A 21,263-nucleotide genomic window follows, 5' to 3' on the forward strand; every position below is an offset into this window, starting at 1 on the left:
TATTACTAACATTATTTTTTTTAATGTGGAAATAGCTAGTGATTTTTATGACTTTTAAGAAAATCCCCAAATCATAGATCTTTGTGGCTTGAAGGGACCTCAGAACATCATGTAGATAAATACCTTCAATTTAAAGTTGAGCTACTGAGGCTCAGAGATGTGGTATGACTGTTTAAGGTCACAGAGCAAAAAGTTGGGGTGCTGGGACTCAAATCAACCTTCTCTTTCCTCTCTACACTATTGAAAAAAAGAAAAAAGAGAATAAATAAGGCAGTTTCTATTCATCAGTGTCAACTTAAAATTTTGGTAAATGATTTGTGGAACTTAGCTACATATACCATAATCATTAAGAGCAGGGTTTAATATCTGACCTTGTCTCCATTCCAGCTCTTTCATTTCTGTGACTTTGGCAAGTTATCTAATCCTTCTAAGTTTTAGTTTCCTCATTCATAAAAAGTGGAAAATGATAGTACATATATCATTTAAACCACACAAATAAATGATAAAGTATAAGCCAGACACACAGTGATTGCTTAATAAACATTAGTTATTGTTATATGTTTACATTTGGAAAACAAATATTTTGAGTTCACTTTTTGTGGTTTAGAGCCTTCTGCAGTAGAAAAATGTTACAATTGATAGTCCTAAGTAAATTTTGGAATCTTGATGGGCTAACTAAGGTGTTCAAAAATCAAACAGTTCATTTACATAGGCTTCAATTTTCTTTAGGAATATCTTACCTCACAGGATTTTTTTTTACATTGGACAATCAATTTCAGTTATTTTGCAATTTGATAGCAAGTATAAGAACTTCACCAAATGGGAAAAAAACTAGTTAAGCCAGTTTTCCTGCATTTGCCTATAATATTTTCTCAGTTTGGAATGCTCTTCTTTTTTCCTGTCTATCCAAATTCTACTCATCCTTTATAGTCTTGGCTCAAATTCAGTAGGGTCTGTGTACTAGTTTCCTGTTCTTGTCTCTTGAAAAGCATTTGTCACTGTTATTAACAAGTTTCAGTGTGGATGTTACCTCTTCCAGGTATTCTTTAGCATCCTACCCACTTCTAGATTAGATATCTCTCTGTACCATAGCACCCAGTACTTCCCCACCATAGAACTTGAAGAAGTGCTGTGACATTGTGGCTAGAGCAGAGGCCTGTCACCGCATTGCCTGGGTTAAAGTTTTGCTCTTGCCACTTCCTAAATATTTGATTTTGAATAGGTTACATGTCCTCTCTCCTTGTTTTTTGCTTTCTAAAATGAGACTTTAAATAGTGCCTATCTCAGATCCTCATTATTGAATATTAAAAGGCTAATTCATTTAAGCACAAAATAAAAGTTAGCTGTTTTATTATTATTATTGTTATTGTTGTTATTATTATTATTATTATTTTGAAAGAGAGAGTAAGGAGGTGGTAAAGAGAGAATCTTAAGCAGGCTCCATGCCCAGCATGAGTCTGACTCAGGGATCAATAAGATGATCCTGAGATCATGACCTGTGCTGAAATTGAGTCAGGTGCTTAACTGACTGAGCCACCTATATGTGCCCCAAGTGTTAGCTCTTATTATTATCTCATAGTATCATGACTGTTCTTTTACTTGTTAGTGTATCCTTACAGATTGTAAACTCCATGACCTGTACTCTTGATTGTCTCATCATATTTTTTAAGCCCAAGCAAAAATATTCATTGATATAATGGAAATGAAGCTGTGAGACCTTTAAAGGCAGGAATTATATTTTATTCACCTGTACACAGTCAGTGCCTAATCAGTGGCTCACTGATACTTAACACAGTTTCATAAATGAATGAATGAATTCATATTCTCAATGCTAAGCCTGGGAATTAATTGCTAATTCCTTTGTATTCTTGGATTCTCACAGCACTTAGCTGGTTCTTTTCCCATAGCACTTATGCATGACTGTACTGCATTATACTTGTTTGCTCTTCCTTCTCCCTGACCAGTTTTTGAACTCCTTGAAGATGAAGCCTGTGTTCATACATTTCTTCTTTAGCACTTAGCACAGTGTAAGTGCCCAAGGCATGTTTGCTGCAAAATGAAACTAAAAAACAACGGCTCTGGTCAAGTGTGATCTGGAACATGTTGACAATCTTATTGATCACTGAGTCCCTGCTTCCATCATGATTTCAATTGAAAAAGATTTTAAAAATGAGTTTCCTTAAAAAAAAAAAAGGAACTTATTTTAAGAAAGTGCCAACTAGTCATTCTTAAAAAAATTCCAGAACTTGTTTCATATTTGCTCATATTCTATGATTTAAAATTTCACATTGTATTTATTTTTTAAATTTTCTCCTTCACACTGTGTCATGTGTTGAAACTTATTTAAAAGAGATCATGAACTTCATCCTATTTTAAGATACTGAATGTCCATACTATTCTCTGGAGGCACCAGGCCAGCTTGTTATAATATGGACATTGAGATCAAGTTGAATCAGCATCTCAAAAATGCAATTTGTAGCTGAATGCAGCATCCGGTGTTGTCTGTGTTTTTATTTCAGTAGCACTTGTGTCAGGGCTAGAACACATATTCTTTCCTTGGTTTGTTAAGTCTGCCAAAATGTCATTCTTGTCAAAGTGTCTACAGAGGCCCAAAGTAGATGTTAAAAATATAGCCTCATGGAAAATTGCTGTTAATATGATTTAGCTTTTGAAATCAAGATTCTTTTCTTTATAAGCATTTTGGTTTTTGTCATACCTCAGCATGAATAGTTCTATGAGTGCCTTTCATAAAGGAGCTAATTTGTTTAAATATCATCACACAACTAGTAATTAGACATTAAGATTATCCCCCAAATCTTCCAGGGCACTAAGGGTCACACAGGTTAGCTAATGAGTCAGACTCATTTAAAAAAATTCATTTGTCATGCTTATTAGAATGAACCTATATTCCTTTATTACCTAGTACAAATCCTTTGCACATCAAGCCCAGAGCATAAAATTAAAATTGCATGAAACTTTGATCTCATTTTTCATTAATCATGCTAGATAATTATACACAGGTGTCAGCCTCTATCTAATGGCAGATGCTTTCTGACCCCCAAAATAATGCTGAATATTTGCTGTGTATACTTAAAAGGGAACTGGGATGTGCATTATACAAACCATACTCCTTTTATTATATCATGAGTTGAAAATTTTACCTGCATTATACTTAGAGATAACTTTAGTTAGGAATATCTGACAGCTATTCCAAGGATAATGAATTTAAGGGCTTAAAAGAAATAAGGATTAAAAAAGTGTAAAAATAGATCAAATTAATTTTTAAATTAAATTAAATGTCATTTAGATAATATTTCAAGACATTCATTTGAAATTCTTTGTTTAGTTTATTAATACATTACCTAAAATAAATAACCAAATAGTGATCATTCTATAATTCTCTAATCACACAGTATTGCATCTAGTAAAATATACACACACACTGCCAATGGCACAATGCCATTTAAACAGTGTTCTGTAGGGGTGCCTGGGAGGCTTAGTCATTTGAGTGTCTGACTCTTGATTTTTGGCTCAGGTCAGATCTCAGTGTAGTGAGGTAGTACCCTGTGCTGGGCATGGAGCCTGCTTAAGACTCTCTTTCTTCCTCTCACTCTTCCCCTCCCCACTAACCCCCACTCAATCTTTCTCTCAAATAAAGAAAGAAAGAAAGAAAAGAAAAGAATATAAAGTGTTATGTAGTGACCATTAAAAAAGTTCTGTGCAATCAAGGATAGTCATGAGAATGTATGTAGACCACTGACTTCCCATTAGTTTATCTTTATTTTTTTTTAAATATTTTATTTATTTATTTGAGAGAGAGAGATCCTGAGTGTCAGAGAGAGAGCAGGAAAAGAGGGTAGGGACAAAAGGAAAAGGAGAAACAGACTCCCTGCTGAATAAAGATCCCAAGGTGGGGCTCCATTCTAAGATCCTGAGATCATGCCCTGAGCCCAAGGCAGACACTTAACCAACTGAGCCACTCAGGCGCCCCTACTGTAACTTTAAATACCTATTCTCATTTAATTTTCAATCAGATGCCTCCAAAAGGGGCAAGATTCTATTAAGGTAGAGTATAACATATAAATTATATGTGCTATATTTTTTTTTCTTAGTATCTTTCTGTATTTTCCATTTTTTTAAATTTTTTAAATTTTTTCATCTTAACAGTATTCATTATTTTTGCAACACACCCAGTGCTCCATGCAATCCATGCCCTCTTCAATACCCACCACCTGGATCCCCCAATCTCCCACCCCCTGCCCCTTCAAAACCCTCAGATTGTTTTTCAGAGTCCATAGTCTCTCATGGTTCACCTCCTCTTCCAATTTCCCTCAACTGCCTTCTCCTCTCCATCTCCCCTTGTCCTCCATGCTATTTGTTATGCTCCACAAATAAGTGAAACCATATGATAATTGACTTTCTCTGCTTGACTTACTTCACTCAGCATAATCTCTTCCAGTCCTGTCCATGTTGCTACAAAAGTTGGGTATTCATCCTTTCTGATGGAGGCATAATACTACACAGTGTATATGGACAACATCTTCCTTGTCCATTCGTCCGTTGAAGGGCATCTTGGTTCTTTCCACAGTTTGGCGACTGTGGCCATTGCTGCTATAAACATTGGGGTACAGATGGCCCTTCTTTTCACTACATCTGTATCTTTGGTATAAATACCCAGTAGTACAATGGCAGGGTCATAGGGAAGCTCTATTTTTAATTTCTTAAGGAATCTCCACATTGTTCTCCAAAGTGGCCACACCAACTTTCATTCCCACCAACAGTGTAAGAGGGTTCCCCTTTCTCCACATCCTCTCCAACACATGTTGTTTCCTGTCTTGCTAATTTTGGTCATTCTAACTGGTGTAAGGTGGTATCTCAATGTGGTTTTAATTAGAATTTCCCTGATGGCTAGTGATGATGAACATTTTTTCATGTGTCTGATAGCCATTTGTATGTCTTCATTGGAGAAGTGTCTGTTCATATCTTCTGCCCATTTTTTGATATGGTTGTCTGTTTTGTGTGTGTTGAGTTTCAGGAGGTCTTTATAGATCATGGATATCGACTTTTTGTCTGTACTGTCATTTGCAAATATCTTCTCCCATTCCGTGGGTTGCCTCTTTGTTTTGTTGACTGTTCCCTTTGCTGTGCTGAAGCTTTTGATCTTGATGAAGTCCCAAAAGTTCACTTTCCCTTTTGTTTCCTTTGCCTTGGGAGACAGACCTTGAAAGAAGTTGCTGTGGCTGATATCGAACAGGTTACTGCCTATGTTCTCCTCTAGGATTCTGATGGATTGCTGTCTCACGTTGAGATCTTTTATCCATTTTGAGTTTATCTTTGTGTACGGTGTAAGAGAATGGTCGAGTTTCATTCTTCTGCATATAGCTGTCCAGTTTTCCCAGCACCATTTATTGAAGAGACTGTCTTTTTTCCACTGTATATTTTTTCCTGTTTTGTCGAAGATTAATTGACCATAGAGTTCAGGGTCCATATCTGGGCTCTCTACTCTGTTCCACTGGTCTATGTGTCTGTTTTTATTCCAGTACCATGCTGTCGTGGTGATCACGGCTTTGTAGTAAAGTTTGAAATCAGGTAATGTGATGCCCCCAGTTTTATTTTTGTTTTTCAACATTTCCTTAGCAATTCGGGGTCTCTTCTGATTCCATACAAATTTTAGAATTATTTGCTCCACCTCTTTGAAAAATACCGGTAGAATTTTGATCGGAATGGCACTAAAAGTATAGATTGCTCTAGGCAGTACAGACATTTTAACAATGTTTATTCTTTCGATCCAAGAGCATGGAATGGTCTTCCAATTTTTGTGTCTTTTTCAATTTCTTTCATGAGTTCTGTAGTTCCTCGAGTACAGTTCCTTTCCTTCTTTGGTTAGGTTTATTCCCAGGTATCTTATGGTTCTTGGTGCTATGGTAAATGGAATCGATTCTCTAATTTCCCTTTCTGTATTTTCATTGTTAGTGTATAAGAAAGCCACTGATTTCTCTACATTGACTTTGTATCCTGCCACATTACTGAGTTGCTGTATGAGTTCTAGTAGTTTAGGGATGGAGTCTTTTGGGTTTTCCATATAAGGAATCACGTCACCTGTGAAGATAGAGAGTTTGACTTCTTCATTGCCAATTTGGATACCTTTTATTTCTCTTTGTTGTCTGATTGCTGTTGCTAGGACTTCTAATACTATGTTGAACAAGAGTGGTGAGAGTGGGCATCCTTGTCGTGTTTCTGATCTCAAAGGGAAGGCTGCAAGCTTTTTCCCATTGAAGATGTTATTTGCTGTGGGTCTTTCATAGATAGATTTTATGAAGTTCAGGAATGTTCCCTCTATCCCTATACTTTGAAGTGTTTTAATCAGGAATGGACGCTGGATTTTGTCAAATGCTTTTTCTGCATCAATTGAGAGGACCATGTGGTTCTTCTCTCTTCTCTTATTGATTTGTTCTATCACATTGATTGATTTGTGAATGTTGAACCATCCTTGTAGCCAGGGATGAATCCCACCTGGTCATGGTGGATAATCTTTTTAATGTGCTGTTGGATCCTGTTTGCTAGGATCTTGTTTAGAATCTTAGTATCCATATTCATCAGTGATATTGGTCTGAAGTTCTCCTTTTTGGTAGGGTCTTTGCCTGGTTTGGGGGTAAGGGTAATGCTGGCTTCATAGAAAGAGTCTGGAAGTTTTCCTTCTGCTTCAATTTTTTGAAACAGCTTCAGGAGAATAGGTGTTATTTCTTCTTTGAAAGTTTGGCAGAATTCCCCAGGGAATCCATCAGGTCCTGGGCTCTTGTTTTTTGGGAGGTTTTTGATCACTACTTCAATCTCGTTACTAGATATTGGTCTATTCAGGTTGTCAATTTCTTCCTGGTTCAATTTTGGGAGTTTATAGTTTTCCAGGAATGCATCCATTTCATCTAGGTTGCTTAGCTTATTGGCATATAACTGTTGATAATAACTTCTGATGATTGTTTCTACTTCCTTGGTGTTAGTTGTGATCTCTCCCTTTTCATTCATAATTTTATTAATTTGGGCTTTCTCTCTTTTCTTTTGTATTAGTGTGGCCAATGGTTTATCAATCTTATTGATTCTTTCAACAAACCAGCTTCTAGTTTCATTGATACGTTCTACTGTATCTCTGGTTTCTATCTCATTGATCTCAGCTCTAATCTTGATGATTTCCCTTCTTATGTGTGGAGTTGGTTTGATTTGTTGTTGATTCTCTAGTTCTTTAAGGTGTAGAGACAGCTGCTCTGTTCTGGATTTTTCAATTTTTTTGAGGGAGGCTTGGATGGCTATGTATTTCCCCCTTAGAACCGCTTTTGCTGTATCCCATAGGTTTTGGACCGAAGTGTCTTCATTCTCATTGGTTTCCATGAATTGTTTCAGTTCTTCTTTGATTTCCTGGTTGATCCAAGCATTCTTCAGCAAGGTGGTCTTTAGCTTCCAGGTGTTTGAGTTCCTTCTGAACTTTTCCTTGTGATTGAGCTCCAGTTTCAAAGCACTGTGATCTGAGAATATGCAGGGAATAATCTCAGTCTTTTGGTATTGGTTAAGTCCTGATTTGTGACCCAGCACATGGTCTCTTCTGGAGAAGGTTCCATGTGCACTTGAGAAGAATGAGTATTCTGTTGTTTTAGGGTGGAATGTTCTGTATATATCTATGAGGTCCATCTGGTCTAATGTGTCATTCAATGCTCTTGTTTTTTTATTGATTTTCTGCTTCGATGATCTATTTCTGAGAGAGGCGTGTTAAGATCTCCTACTATTAATGTATTAATATCAATATGACTCTATCTTGATTAACAGGTTTCTTATGTAATTGGCTGCTCCCATATTGGGGGCACAGATATTTACAATTGTTAGATCATCTTGGTAGATAGTCCCTTTAAGAATGATGTAGTGTCCTTCTGTATCTCTGACTAAAGTCCTTAGTTGAAAATCTAATTTACCTGATATGAGAATCGCTACCCCCACCTTCTTTTGAGGCCCATTGGCATGAAAGATGCTTCTCCATCCCTTCACTTTCAGTCTGGGTGTATCTTTAGGTTCAAAATGGGTCTCTTGTAGGAAACATATGGATGGGTCCTGTCGTTTTATCCAATCTGCAACCCTGTGCCGTTTTATGGGTGCATTTAGGCCATTCACATTGAGAGTGGTTATTGATAGATACATTTTTATTGACATCGTGTTACCTTTTAAGTCTTTCTTTCTGTAGATTGTCTCTATATTTCTGTTCAATGCTCTTCTTAAGATTTTTCCTCTTTTATAGAATCCCCCCTTAATATTTCCTGCAGTGTTAGCTTGGTGGTTGCATAGTCTTTTAAGCCTTGCCGGTCTTGGAAACTCTTTATCTCTCCATCCATTTTGAATGTCAGTCTTACTGGACAAAGTATTCTTGGCTGCATGTTCTTCTCATTTAGTGCCCTGAATATATCTTACCAGCCCTTTCTGGCTTGCCAGGTCTCTGTGGACAGGTCTGATGTTATTCTGATGGGCTTTCCTCTGTAAGTAAGGAGACTCTTTTTCCTAGAGGCTTTTGAGAGATTATATCTACAATTACAATTCCTCAATTTGACTATCAGGTGCCTTGATGTTTTTCTGGAATCTATAATCTTGGGTGGAGACTGTTTGGCCTCTAGCACATGAACTCTGGTTCCATTTGCTAGATTGGGAAAATTTTCATGAAGAACTTGTTCCACTATGTCTTCTAGACTTCTTTCTTTCTCCTCCCCTTCAGGGATTCCAATAATTCTGACGTTGGAATGTTTCATGGCATCATTTATTTCCCTGATTCTGTTTTCATGGCTTCTAAGCTATTTGTTTCAGGCTTCCTCCTGATCTTTTCTCTCTACTTGTTTGTCCTCCAGATCACTAATTCTATCTTCTGTCTCAGTTACCCTAGCTTTGAGAGAATTTAGATTAGATTGGAACTCATTGAGAGCTTTGTGAATCTCTTCCCTGGTAGCTTTCAGCTCAGCCCTAACATTGTGAACATCTTCCCTGGTCGCTTTCAGTTCAGCCCTAATCAATTCCATTTGGTCACCCATGGCTTTCTCCAACCTCGTTATTGCCTGGATAATTGTTAGCCTGAATTATTCTCTTTCTGACATATTGTCTATGTTGATAGCCATTAGCTCTGTTGCAGAAGGCCCATACTCTGTATTTTTCTTCTGTTGGGCATTCTTCCTCCTAGTCATTTTGGTGAGAGATGGCTGAATGGATGTAGCTGAATCTATTGACCATGGTGCAGGCAAGGTGTACCCTGGAACGCTTCTGAGCAATCAGGATTCCCCACCCAAATGAGAGAAAAAAGAAAAGAATAAGAAAAAAAAAAAAAAAAGAAAAGAAAGAGAGAGAGAAAGACTGGGAAAAAAGGGAAGATAAAAGAGAAGTTCCAGCCCAAATGGGCCCCAAGGTAAGATTTAGGAAGTCTACAAACAAAAACAGACAAAGAAAAAGACTGATAAAAGTACATGACAAGAGAGAAAAAAAAAATATGCAAATAAAGGAAGAACCTTGTCAAAAAGAGCCCCAAGTATAAGATTTATATACTATCAGGACAAACACAAAAACACGGAAACACTGGCAGAAGAAAAAGATGGGAGAGTGGTAATAAACTCTCAGTGTGGGTGAGGAAGGTTGTTTTGATTCTTCCTGGATGTATCTTGATATCTTTGTTAAAGGACTCAACTTTCCTAAGATAAAGGGGGATTAAAAATTCATTTACCTATAGGGGTAGCATTAATTGGGGAAAAGGGATTACCTTGAAGTTTAACTCTATGTGAATATTAGAAAATAAAAATAAAAAAGGAATAAACTAGACTAAACTAAAATTAAAAAAAAAATAAAAAAATAAAATGCAAAATAAAAACAGAGGTGTATGAATCAAAAAGTTCAGGTTAGAAGGTTATTATGGAGTTTTATGTAATGGACATCTCACTGTGATGGTAAATAGGTTAAAAAATTATATATATAAAAAAAATGAACCAGAATAGTGGGAACGAGTTAAATATAAAAGTTGTCCTATGAAGTAGTGGTGGTTGTTTTCTCGTCTTTTTTTTTTTTTTTTTTTTCCTGGTTGGTTTTTTGGGGGGGGGCCTGCCACGTGGGTTTTCAGTCAATGATGTTCCCTGAGTTAAGGGGGTGGGCTCTGCAGAAACCGGTTTTTTCAGGCTTTTGTTCTCTGGAGGTTTTTATGTTTGTTCACTTTTTTTTTTTTCCCTTGCCTTGACCGCTTTTAATGGTTTTTGTAGGTTTAGAGGAAAGCAAACTGCATCCTGACCTCCCTCTCAGAGAGAAGCCTCAGTCTGGTTGCAGAGTCCAAATAAATTCCTCCTTGGCTGCTGGCAGAGCAGGTTCCAAGTTGCGGTCCCTGGGGACACAGGATCTTCTGTTTGTACCCAAAACCATGGCAGCGGCGGCTGTCTGGGCAGCTCTAGACTGCCAGAGAGGTTCTAAGCAGCGATGGCTCGCTGAGATTTTCCCACTGGCCTGGGCTGGGAGTGCCTGGTCATTTTGGGTCTAAGAGCGCCGGGCTTGTGCACACCTCTCTCAGGGGAGTGTGTGGGGCACGTGTGCGCCTCAGGCTCTGGTGGAATCGCGCGAATCCGAGAGCACAAGGCTGGGCCTTTGCGCACCCTCTCAAGGGAGTGTTTGGGGCATGCGTGCGTGCGGGCTTCAGGCTCTGGTGGAATGGCGCGAGTCTGAGAGCACCAGGCTGGGCCTTTCTGCACCTCTCTCAGGGGAGTGTGTGGGGTGCATGCGTGCGTCTTAGGCTCTGGTGGAATGGTGCAGGTCTAAGAGTGCGGGGGCCGGGGGGGGATGTCTCAGGCTCTGTAGAACCTGCCCTCTGGCTCCGGAGCCTCTGCCTTCTGGCAAGGCTCCCAGCCCCTCACAGGGGCCGGACACCATGCTATCTCGGGTGCGCTGGCCGCTCAGGACCAAGATCTGGTTTCTCCACCACACTCTCTCTGGCTCAGTGCCAGGGGAGGCTGTCCTGGGTCTGGGGACTTAAGCCCCTGTCCCTAGCCACCTCGATTCCCACAATTTCCCCCCTCAATCCATTGCTCTCTTTGAGTGCTTTCAGCCAGACTCCAAGTTAATGCTGGTCCCCAGACGCAGGGCACTCTCAGATTGGGGTATTACTTTTCAATCGGTTGCCTCTGGTGGCTCCCTCCCCCTTTTGTTTATCTTTCGATATGAGTCCAAAGTTCCCACTCCGCTTTACCTGCCCACTGGCATCTTCTGCCCCTGTAGAGATCCAGACGTGTATAATTCTGGTCTCAGGCTTTTTTCATGGGTGATCAGAATTTTTTGGTAGGTAATCAGCTCACTTTAGGGTACAGGTTGAAAAGGCACCTCCTCCTAATTCCCCGCCATCCTGTCTCCATATGTGCTTTATTTATTGTTTTTTTTTTTCTTTTTCTAGGAATGCCAAAAAATAGAACCTGTTACTGATATCAAAGATGAATTAAGAATTCCAGATATTTAAGATAAAATGAAAACAATGGTTTTAGAAAAAAATAAAAAAAAACTTAGTGAGTTTAGAATTGATCAGCAAAATTTATCATTTTTAAAAAATATTTTGTTTTTCTTTTTGCATAGAAAGTGAGAGAACACAAGCAGGGAGAAGCCACAGAGGGAGAGGGAGAAATAGGTTACCTGCTGAACAGGGAGCCTAAGGTGGGGATGGACCCTAGGAACCTGAGATCTTGACCTAAGCCAAAGGCAGATGCTTAACCTACTGAGCCACCCAGGTGCCCTGATCAGCAAAACTTATTATTGTTATTTTAATTTGCTTGACATATATCCAGTGTGCTAGATATGTAATGTAGAAAACAGCCTTATTATAATGGCATAAATTGTATAATTACACAGTAAATCAAGAGTGGTTTACAGAACATTAACTATTTGTAGATCACTGTGTCAGATCCTGGAGATAAGAAATAAAAGAGAATTCATGGTCTCAAGGAGCTCAGGAACTACTGGGAAAAGATTAGCAAAGCAATAATTCCAATGGTGTGGTTTTCATGGAGTGCTATTGGTACTCAGAAAAGAGGCTCCCAATCACAGATGGGGGAAGGTCAGGAATGATCTCAGAGAAAAGTAAGTCTGGGGGCATTTGCGTTGCTCAGTTGGTTAAGTGATTGACTCTTGATTTTTGGCTCAGGTCATGATCATAGGGTCTTGAGATTGAGCTCTGAGTTGGGGTTCTGTGTTGGGCATGGAGCCTGCTTGAGATTCTCTCTCTCAGAGAAGAGTCAAGATGGCAGAGGAGTAGGAGGCTGAGATGATATCAGGTAGCAGGAGATCAGCTAGATAGTTATCAAACCATTCTGAACACCTACAAATCCATTAGGAGATCAAAGAAAAGAAGAGCAGCAATTCTAGAAACAGAAAATTGACCAATTTCTGAAAGGTAGGACCTGCGGAGAAGTGAATATGAAGCAATGGGAAGATAGACCACGGGGGAAGGGGCTGGCTCCTGGCAAGTGGCAGAGCAACAAGCACAAAATCAGAACTTTTGGAAGTCTGCTCCACTGAGGAACATCATTCCAGAGGCTAAGTCGGGGTGGAGCCCTCATGGGGACAGCATGGTCTCAGGTCCTGCGGGGTCACAGAAGGATTGGGGATGTCTGAGTTTTCAGAACTTGCAAGTATTAGAGAAGGGAAGTCAGCTACAGAGAGATAGCTGAAGAGAGCTCTCAGTTTGGGATTACATTGAACTGTGATCTGTAGCACGGTCAGACCACTGCTCTTTGAGCAGGGACCCCACAAGTGGCAGATCCAGGGAGACCACCCCCTGAAGAGTGGCAGGAATCTCCTGAGCTTGATGACTCCAAATTGGGCTGTTGCCAGAAACAGAAACACTTGTTCACAGGCCAGGTGAGCTTGGAGCACAGCCAGAGACCAGGGAGATGGGAGTGATTGAGCGCTTTTCTCTGAGGGCTCACTGAAGACTGGGGACCCGAGCTCTAAGCTCCTCCAGGTCAGAGAGTGGGAGGCCACCATTTTCATTCCCATCCTCCAGAGTTCTATGGAAAGTACTCAGGGAACAAAAGCTCCCGAGAGTGAACCAGAGCAGTAGCCTGGCCCCAGGCAAGGGTGGTGCAATTTCACCTTGGGCAAAGACACTTGAGAATCACTACTAAAGTCCCCTCCCCAAGAAGATCATCAAGAAATCCAGCCAAGACCAAGCTCGCTGATCAAGGAGAACAACAGAATTCCAGAGAAGGGGAAAGCAAGGCATGGAATTCGTGGCTTTATCCTCATGATTCTTTAGTCTTGCAAAGTTAATTAAATCTTTTTAATTTGATTTTTTTCTTATTCTATTTTTTTTTAACTTTGACTCTTTCCTTTTTAACATTTTTTAACTAGTTTATCTTAACAATACGTTTCTTAAAAAAACTTCTTTGAAGCTTTATTATTATAGTCATATTTTATCCTTCATTGTATCTACCTTTATCTTTTGTATATGCATAGGTTTTTCCTTCTAAAAAAATTTGGGATACAACTTCTAATGATCAAAATATACCCTAAATCTAGCACAGGGTTTGTTCTAGTCTCCAGCCTGAGCAAATTCTCTTCACTTTCTTTTTCTTTCTTTTCCCAACCAACTTACCTTATCAAGTCCTTTTAAAGATTTTTTTTTTTAAATTTTCATCTTTACTGTCATATTATCCCTTCATCATGTTTATATTTATTTTTGTGTAGATATGTTTTTCCTTCTTTAAAATTTTGGGAGGTAGTTTCTTCTAAGAGACCAAAATACACCCCAAATTGAGTGGGTGGCTCTGTTCTAGTCACCAGTCTAATATGTATATTTTCTTTTTCTTTTTTTAATTTATTTTTGAACTTCTTTTTACCCCCTTTCTTCTTCCCATGATTTGGGGTCTCTTCTGGTTTGGTTAATGCATATTTTTCTGGAGTTTTTACCACTCTTCTAGTATTTTATTCTCTCATTCATATATTCTTTTCTGGATAAGATGACAAGGTGGAAAAACTCACCATTAAAAAATAAATAAATAAATAAAAGAAGAGGCAGTACCAAAGGCTAGGGACCTAATCAATACAGACGTTGGTAATATGTCAGATCTAGAGTTCAGAATGATGATTATCCAGGTGCTAGCTGCACTCAAAAAAGGCATGGAAGATATTAGAGAAACGTTGTCTGGAGAAATAAAACCTCTTTCTGGATAAATAAAAGAACTAAAATCTAACCAATCTGAAATTTAAAAAAAAGCTATTAATGAGGTGCAATAAAAAACTGAGGCTCTTAATGCTAGGATAAATGAAGCAGAAGAGAGAATTAGTGATATAGAAGACCAAATGATGGAGAATAAAGAAGCTGAGCAAAAGAGAGAAAAACAACTACTGGACCATGAGGGGAGAATTCAAGAGGTAAGTGATACCATAAGATGAAACAACATTATAATAATTGGGATTCCAAAAGAAGAAGAAAGAGAGAGGGGGCAGAAAGTAAATTGGAGTGAATTTTATGGAGAATTTCCCTCATATGGCAAAGGGAACAAGGATCAAAATCCAGGAAGTGCAGAGAACACCCCTAAAATCAATAAGAATGGGTCCACACCCCGTCATCTAATAGTAAAACTTACACATCTCAGTGACAAAGAAAAAATCCTGAAAGCAGCCCAGGACAAGAAGTCTGTAACATACAATAGTAAAAATATTAGATTGGCAGCAGACTTATCCACAGAGACCTGGCAGGCCAGAAAGAGCTGGCATGATATATTCAGAGCACTAAGTGAGAAAAACATGCAGCCAATAATATTATACCCAGCTAGGTTATCATTGAAAATAGAAGGAGAGATAAAAAGCTTCCAGGACAAAAAAAACTTAAAGAGTTTGTAAACACCAAACCAGTTCTACAGGAAATATTGAAAGGGGTCCTCTAAGCAAAGAGAGAGCCTAAAAGTAATAGAGCAGAAAGCAACAGAGACAATATACAGTAACAGTCACCTTATAGGCAATACAATGTCACTAAGTTCATATATCTCAATAGTTACCCTGAATGTAAATGGGCTAAATGCCCCAATCAAAAGACACAGGGTATCAGAATGGATTAAAAAAACAAAACCCATCAATATGCTGTCTACAAGAAACTCATTTTAGACCCAAAGACACCTCCAGATTTAAAGTGAGAGTGTGGAAAACAATTTACCATGCTAATGGACATTGAAAGAAAGCTGGGGTGGCAATCCTTATATCAGACAAATTAGATTTTAAGCCAAAAACTATAATAAGAGATGAGGAAGGATGCTATATCATACTTAAATGATCTGTCCAACACAAAGATCTGACAATTTTAAATATCTATGCTCCAACATGGGAGCAGCCAACTACATAAATCAATTAATAACAAAATCGAAGGAAGACATCAACAATAATATAATAATAGTAGGGGACTTTAACACCTCCCCACCTCACTGAAATGGACAGATCATCCAAGCAAAAGATCAACAAGGAAATAAAGGTCTGAAATGACACAGTGGACCAGACGGACATCACAGATATATTCAGAACAATCCATCCTAAAGCAACAGAATACACATTCTTCTTTAGTGCACATGGAACATTCTCCAGAATAGATCACATCCTGGGTCCCAAATCAGGTCTCAACTGATACCAAAAGATTGGGATCATTCCCTTCATATTTTCAGACCGCAATGCTCTGAAGCTAGAATTCAATCACAAGAGGAAATTTGGAAAGAACCCAAATACATGGAGGCTAAAGAACATCCTACTAAAGAATGAATCAGTCTACCAGGACATTAAAGAAGAATTAAAAAAAAAATCATGGAAAAAATAATAATGAAAACACAACTGTTCAAAATCTATGGGACACAGAAAAGGCAGTCCTGAGAGTAAATATATAGTGATACAAACCTTTCTCAAGAAACAAGAATCTCAAATACACAGCCTAAGCCTACACCTAAAGGAGCTGGTGAAAGGACAACAAAAAAAGCCTAAACCCAGCAGGAGAAGAGAAATAATAAAGATCAGAGTGGAAATCAATGAAATAGAAACAACAACAACAACAACGACAAAACAAACAAACAAAAACAAAAACAAAAACAAACAAACAAAAAACAAAATCAAAAACACAATAGAACAAATCAATGAAACTAGGGGCTGGTTCTTTGAAAGAATTAATAAGGTTGATCAACCCCTGGCCAGACTTATCAAACAGAAAAGAGAAAGGACCCAAATAAATAAAATCATGAAAGAAAGGGGAGAGATCAAAACTACACCAAAGAAATATAAACAATTATAAGAATATATTATGAGCAACTATAGACCAGCAAATTTGACAATCTGGAAGAAATGAATGCATTCCTAGAGACATATAAACTACCACAACTGAAACAGGATGAAATAAAAAACCTGAACAGACCCATAACGAGTAAGTAATTGAAGCAGCCATCAAAAATCTCCCAACAAACAAGAGCCCAGGGCCAGACAGCTTCCTAGGGGAATTCTACTAAGCATTTAAAGAAGAATTAATTCCTATTCTCCTGAAACTGTCCCCCCCCCCATAGAAATGGAAGGAAAACTTCCAAACTCATTTTATGAGGCCAGCATTACCTTGATCTCAAAACCAGACAAAGACCCCATCAAGAAGGAGAATAACAGATCAATATCCTTGATGAACACAGATGTAAAATTTCTCACCAATATTAGCCAATAGGATCCAACAGTACATTAAAAGGACTATTCACCATGACAAGTGGGATTTATTCCAGGGCTGCAAGGTTGGTTCAACATCTGTAAATCAATTAATGTGATAAAATACATTAATAAAAGAAAGAACAAGAACCATATGATACTCTTAATAGGTGCTGAAAAAGCATTTGACAAAGGACAGCATCCTTTCTTGATCAACTCTTCATAGTGTAGGGATACAGGGTACATACCTCAATATCATCAAAGCCATCTATGAAAAACCCACTGCGAATATCATTCTCAAGGGAGAAAAACTGAGAGTTTTTCCGCTTAGGTCAAGAACATGGCAGGGATGTTCATTATCACCACTGCTATTCAACATAGTACTAGAAGTCCTGGCCTCAGCAATCAGACAACACAAAGAAATTGAAGACATCCAAATCAGCAAAGAAGAAGTCAAACTATCACTCTTTGCAGACTCTATGATACTTTATGTGGAAAACCTAAAAGACTCCACTCCAAATCTGCTAGAACTTGTACAGGAATTCAGTAAAGTGTCAGGATATAAAATCAATGCACAGAAATCAGTTGCATATCTATACACCAACAACAAGACAAAAGAAAGAGAAATTAAGGAGTCAATCCCATTTACAATTGCACCCCAAACCATAAGATACATAGGAATAAACCCAGCTAAAGAGGCAAATAATCTGTACTCAGAAAACTATAAAGTACTCATGAAAGAAATTGAGGAGGATACTAAGAAATGGAAAAATGTTCCATGCTCATGAATTGGAAGAACAAATATTGTGAAAATGTCTATGCTACCTAAAGCAATCTACATGTTTAATGCAATCCCTATCAAAATACCATCCATTTTTTTTTCAATGAAATGGAACAAATAATCCTAAAATTAATATGGAACCAGAAAATACCCCAAATACCAAGAGGGATGTTGAAAAAGAAAGCCAAAGTTGGTGGCATCACAATTCCAGACTTCAAACTCTATTACATAGCTATCATCATCAAGACAGTATGTTATTGGCACAAAAACAGGCACATCGATCAGTGGGACAGAATAGAAAGCCCAGAAATAGACCTTCAACTCTATGGTCAACTAATCTTTGACAAAGCAGGAAAGAATGTCCAATGGAGAAGACTGTCTCTTCAGCAAATGGTGTCAGGAAAATCAGACAGCCATGTGCAGAAGAATGAAACCGCATCATTTCCTTACACCACACACATAAATGCACACCAAATGGATGAAAGACCTCAATGTGAGAAAGGAGTCTGTCAAAATCCTTGAGGAGAACACAAGCAGCAACCTCTTCAACCTCAGCCGCAGCAACTTCTTCCTAGTAACATCGCCAAAGGCAAGGGAAGCAAGGGCAAAAATGAACTATTGGGACTTCATCAAGATCAAAAGCTTTTGCACAGCAAAGGAAACCAAAAGACAACCAACAGAATGGGAGAAGATATTTGCAAATGACATATCACATAAAGGGCCAGTATCCAAAATCTATAAAGAGCTTAGCAAACTCAACACCCAAAGAACAAATAATCCAATCAAGAAATGACCAGAGGAAATGAACAGACATTGCTGCAAAGAAGACATCCAGACAGCCAACAGACACATGAAAAAGTGCTCCGTATCACTCAGCATCAGGGAAATACAAATCAAAACCACCATGAGATACCACCTCATGCTGGTCAGAATGGCTAAAATTAACATGTCAGGAAACAACAGATGCTGGCAAGGATGCAGAGAAAGGGGAACCCTCCTACACTGTTGATGGGAATGCAAGCTGGTTCAGCCACTCTGGGAAACAACATGGAGGTTCCTCAAAAAGTTGAAAATAGAGCTACCCTATGACCAGCAATCACACTACTGGGTATTTACCCTAAAGATACAAATGTAGTGATCTGAAGGGGCACATGCAAAGGAATGTTTATAGCAGCAATGTCCACAATAGCCAAACTATGGAAAGAACCTAGATGTGCATCAATAGATGAATGGATAAAGAAGAGGTGGTATATATATATACGATGGAATACTATGTAGCCATCAAAATAAATGAAATATTGCCATTTTCAACAATGTGGATGGAACTATAGGTTATTATGCTGAGTGAAATAAGTCAATCGGAGAAAGATAATTATCATATGATCTCCTTAATATGAAGAAGTTGAAAGGCAATGTGGGGGTTTGGTGGTAGGGAAGGAAAAATGCAACAAGATGGGATCAGGAGGGAGACAAACCAAGAGAGAGAGAGAGAGAGAGAGAGAGAGAGAGAGAATAAGTAGGTAGAGGCAGAGAGAGAACCAGTTTCCCCACTGAGAAAGGAGCCTGATGTGGGACTCAATCCCAGGACCCTGGGATCATGACCTGAGCCAAAGGCAGCTGCTTTACCGACTGAGCCACCCAGACATCCCACCATAAGAGACTCTTAATCTCACAAAACAAACTGAGGGTTGTCGGGGGGGTGGAGGGGTAGGGAGAGGGTGGTTGGTTTATGGGCACTGGGGAAGGTATGTGCTATGGTGAGTGATGGGAAGTGTGTAAGCTTGACGATTCACAGACCCTGGAGCTAATACCCCTGGAGCTAATAATGGCTGGAGAGGCAGAGACCAGATCATGAAGGGTTTCATTTTTGGATTAATTATTCAAAGGAAACAAGGGATTCTGAACCACTTCAGACAGGCTAGTGAACATGGTACAATCTGACTTTTTGTGTTAGAAAGCCCACTCTGGGGGTCATGGGTGCTCAGTCTGTTAAGCATCTGCCTTTGGTTCAGGTCATGATCTCAGAATCCTGAGATCAAGCTCTATATCAGGGTCACTGTTCAGTGAGGAGTCTGCTTTTCCCACTCCCTCTGCCCCTCCCAGTGCTTATGAGCACTCTCTCTGTCTCAAAAAGAAATAAAACCTTTAAAAATAAATAAATAAAAACTTAAAAGAAAAGATTTCCCCAGGACTGAAAAGAAATCCCCTTTTACTTAAAGGAAGAGATCAGAAGAATTTAGCTAGGTGGTTCTGGGTCTAACTCCTTCATGAGAAAGCAGTCAAGATCTTGGTCAGAGTTGCAGTTATGATAGTTTGGCTGATGTAGAGGATCTGCTTCTGTGTCCCCTGCTTGTGGATATGGCAAGACCAGAGAGGAAATGGTCACAGGATGCATTTTGGTGGATAAAACTAAAAGCAATTTTGAGACAAGTTGTCTGTACTGCAAGGGTGGTCCCCTTGGCCTGAGGGAATTGTGTGGGCAAAGACTGCAAATGTTCTAGCAGAATGGTTAAACTGATGTCCCAACAATTAGAGAATACCACTCCATTGTTTGACAATGTTTCCACATTAGTAACTCTGAGATGATCTTCAGGGAAATCCTGAAAAGTAAGTTTAAGTTTACCACAACTCTAGTTTTTTATCATTAAAATCATCATCAACAATTTCATTTTGTTTGTAATATTCCCAATGACGCTGTTCTGGAATGTCTACAAATTGGCAGCTTTGGTTGTACTCTTTATAGAGAAGGTCTGGAAGATAGTCAGGCTGACACACAGATATTGAGCAACTTTTCACAAGAATTAGGGCACATGAGGGGCACCTTGGTGGCTCACTTGTTAAGCAGCTGCCTTTAACTCAGATCATGATCCCAGGGTCCTGGAATTGAGCCCTACGTGGGTCTCCCTGCTCAGTGGAGGGCCTGCTTCTCCCTCTCCCTCTACTGCTACCCTGGCTTGTGTGCCCTTTCTCTCTCTCTCTCTCTCTCTCTGTGAAATAAATAAATAAAACAACAACAACAAAAAAATTAGGTCACATGGGCTGCTTCTTCAATTAACTTTAGGAAAACTTTGCATGTTTAAATGCAGTTCTTTGTCCACGTTGTTACATAATCCTGGTTTCTCATAAGGCCATTGATTATCTTTGTTTAAATCTGTCCTTGGACTCATATAGGAGCATATGATAAACAGCAATAAAATATTTTTCATTAGTTTGAAATGTAAATTCACTATTGATTCAGATCTTACAGTTGAAGGAAAACTGTGACAACTTTATAGCCTTTTAAAAAACATAGTTCATAACCTATCTGTTTTCAGCTTCTTCAGTGTTTTCCAGATTTCTCTTTAGAATTCTCAAGTTTTATCTGAAGATCCCAAGTACCAAGTTCAAAGAAGAAGAAGATAGTCATTCATTCATGCATACATTCATTCATTTATGAATGGATATTAATGAGAATATTCCATGTGTTGGGTGCTATTGTAGGAAACTATAGAAAATGCTGAACAAGGTAAGCCAGGTCCTTGTGTTTTGGAACTTACATTGTTGTGAGGGAGATAGACAATATACAATTGGATGGAGTGATATAATGCATGTAAAGCACTTATCATGTGGCCTGGCACATAATAAGAGCTCTATATATTATTGTTATCATTATTGATTATGACAGCTGTTATTAGATGGGTGCAGTTAGACTGTCTCTTTGGGCATTCATATGTTGCTTTTGGGGTCAGGCTCCCTATAGTTGTTGTACTTTTAGATAAAGTCACTAAAATCATCAGTCTCAGAAACT

General features: G+C 38.7%; 1 long non-coding RNA gene across 1 annotated transcript; it reads left to right on the plus strand.

Moving 5' to 3' along the window:
- Positions 1 to 771: 771 nt before the first annotated feature.
- On the plus strand, positions 772 to 20,811 carry LOC116865293. Its single transcript, XR_004382165.1, has 4 exons — positions 772 to 834; positions 14,169 to 14,174; positions 17,492 to 17,501; positions 20,800 to 20,811. It is a non-coding gene; the product is annotated as an uncharacterized LOC116865293 (long non-coding RNA).
- Positions 20,812 to 21,263: the final 452 nt, after the last annotated feature.

This window comes from Lontra canadensis, unplaced genomic scaffold, assembly GCF_010015895.1.
Source record: "Lontra canadensis isolate GAN:19392208 unplaced genomic scaffold, GSC_riverotter_1.0 scaffold7, whole genome shotgun sequence".
In the NCBI taxonomy this organism is placed as follows: domain Eukaryota; kingdom Metazoa; phylum Chordata; class Mammalia; order Carnivora; family Mustelidae; genus Lontra; species Lontra canadensis.